Source organism: Chenopodium quinoa, unplaced genomic scaffold (assembly GCF_001683475.1).
Source record: "Chenopodium quinoa cultivar QQ74 unplaced genomic scaffold, ASM168347v1, whole genome shotgun sequence".
NCBI classification, from domain to species: Eukaryota; Viridiplantae; Streptophyta; class Magnoliopsida; order Caryophyllales; family Amaranthaceae; genus Chenopodium; species Chenopodium quinoa.
The window spans coordinates 2177394-2180289 of record NW_018743014.1 but is presented as its reverse complement, the minus strand read 5'-3'; positions in this window follow the sequence as shown (position 1 = coordinate 2180289).

Sequence of the window (2896 nt, the reverse complement as noted above, 5' to 3'; positions counted from 1 at the left end):
TCTAAAACATTTCATTCCTTTTGGGAATATCCAAAACATAAAACAAATAATTAAATTAATTAACAAAAAAAATTAATAATTCGTATAAAATAACCAATACTTGTATCAGCATCAAAGCTTTGAAGTCAACCAAATCTTGCATTTGATTTTTTTCCCCTTTAATTAAGCTTGTGTTAATAATTGCACATCTTAAGTCAATTCTACCTTGTTCATTCAACAATAACAGCTATACAACTCACATAAATTATGCAAGAAGTTGCGTAAAAATACAAATTATTCTCTCATTATTTCTACTATATTAAGCTCTAAACTTTAAGTGTATTATCCCTCTTAAAACAGAACTAAATATCATTGTTCGAACATTGTTCACTAAAAATTCATTAATAGAATCAAAAAAATTGCAAAAATGGCAATCAAGTCCACCAATACTCTCCAAAAATTGTTCACTCTTATGATCATCTGTGTGATTGTTCTATCCTCTTCAGTACCATCCGAAGCGCGAAAATGTAAACCAGTCCAGCCTCCCCCTCCTCCTCCAAGTAATATTTATTTTACCTTCTAAACAATTTTGTTCTTAATGAAATCTTTTGATACTTTTTTATTTTGAAAGAATACATTAATTTCTTTTTGGTGATCTGATTAACAATAATTATTATTATTAATTTATAATTTCTATTTTTTGCAAATAAAGCAGGGCCTACTGTATGTCCAGCTTGTGTTTGTTGCAACCCTGCACCCCCTGGTGTTTGCTGTGGTTGCTGTGCTTTTCCGATTGAAGACCCGCCATCTCCCTCACCATTTGTGATCACTCCATGAAAGAATTAAAGTTTACCTTTCTTATATTTAACATGTACTGAAAATGTTTAAGAAATTTTCATCACAAGTGATGTTGAAACTTTGAAAGTAAGCATTTTCCTTGCACCTTTTTTTTTTTTTTTTTTTTTTTAAAAAAAAATGATTTTCCTTGAACTTATGTCAACTAAATAAAAAAAATAAAAAATTCAAGTTCCTGAACACGATTGTTAAAATAATGACCGATTTACTTTTTGGTAGAGGTTGTTAATAAATCATAAAGGGCAAGTGATCTCTATTACACAAGTAGTGAAGGACTGAAGGGGAGGTTGTAGTGTCAATCTAAAAAGACATAATTATCCTCTTGTCTTATACTACAATATTGAATAACAAAAGGTAAACAAATTATCTACCCGTCATCTTCTAATTATGTTAAGTACCATTTTAAATTAAATTTATTAACTTTGTATACATCCGATGTACAGTATTATTGTGTATTACTGTACATCGAGGTAATTTTTGTTGAATTTAGAGTAACTTTTGTTGAATTTAGGGTAACTTTTATCCATAAAGCTTAAATAACTTTTATTTATCTCAGGATAACTTATATATATTGGGTAACTTTCATTCATTATAGGGTAACTTTTGATATTTTATTGTACATTCGATTTTTTTAAATGTTTATCATTTTTTTTTTAACTTTATAAATTTTCAATCAGTGATTTTAACAAATCAATCCACAATCAATTAAATCAAAATATTATATTCTTTATTTATCAATCTTCTCATCTACAAATCCATAACAACCTAATTAATTCCTAAAAATATTGAGAGCAAGGGATAGCTTAAGTGGTTAGAGCTCCCCTCCCAATTCCAGATGATCATAGAGGTGATTCTCATCCCTCGCTCTTGTGGCTCATTAACCACCAAAATTACCCACCTTCTCTTCTTTTACTTGCACTATCTCACATCTTCTCTTTATCTTTCTCATGTATAACCTCTATTATATAATTGTAGAGTAATTTTCCCCAACTTTCGTTCACAGGACTCCAATATACCATCCTCGCAATTTCAGCTCTTCTATTTTTTTTATATTTTATTTTAAAAAATAACCAATAATCACCCTTTACACCGGCCCATTAACTACCCATATTACATAATGTTTAAAAAAAAACCTATTCTTCTTTTAAAAATAATAATAAAAAAAACTATTTTATTATATTATCTCTAAAACCCCATTGATGTGTACTTTTTTAAAATAACCTAAAAATAATTTCTACCTCAAACAAATTAACACAAAATAAAGTTTTTTATAACTTCCACTTCTACTTATTTTTTTCTTAATCATATATACTATATATGTATATTCCATGCATGAAGACGGGTACACTCTAGTATTAAATAATCAAATAGTCACAAAGGCAATTATAAAATCAAAGGGCAAGTATTGTAGATGATATACTACCTCCGTTCATGAAAGTTAAACTCACTTACTATTCATCTGGTCAAAATAAAATAACTTTGACCACATATTATGATTTATACAATAGTAATAAATTAGTATGAGGGATCTTATTAGATTCTCCTTATTATAAAATTTTCAAATATCAACTTTTTATAATTTTCATTTATACATAGCTGAAATTATTCATAGTCATAGATGTTCATTAGCGACTGCGCAAATTTAAAGTGAGTTGAACTTTAAGGAGTAATTAATTAGATATTTCCAAAGGATTTTATCAAAAATCACCTAATAAAATCCAAAATTTGTGAAAAACTTCCTAATAAAAAGTAATATATTATATAAGAATAAGACTACTTCTTGCTGGTTCGTGGCACGTGTGCAGTGCCTATCTTAGCTTGGACCACGTCGTAACTAACGGTCCAATTTTTATGTGTCCGTTCAGTTACAAAGCCTTCAATGCAACGTTTTAATCAAAATTTTAAAATATTCGTAACTATTGCTTGATTTTTGCCCATTAATTTCGTGCCTTGATTATCTCGTCCAGTTACGTCTTTTTGTGCCTTTAAATTTTGATCCTGGGAAGACAGATGATGATGATGATTAACACTTGAAAACGTGTGGGGAAATTTAGGGGTAGTT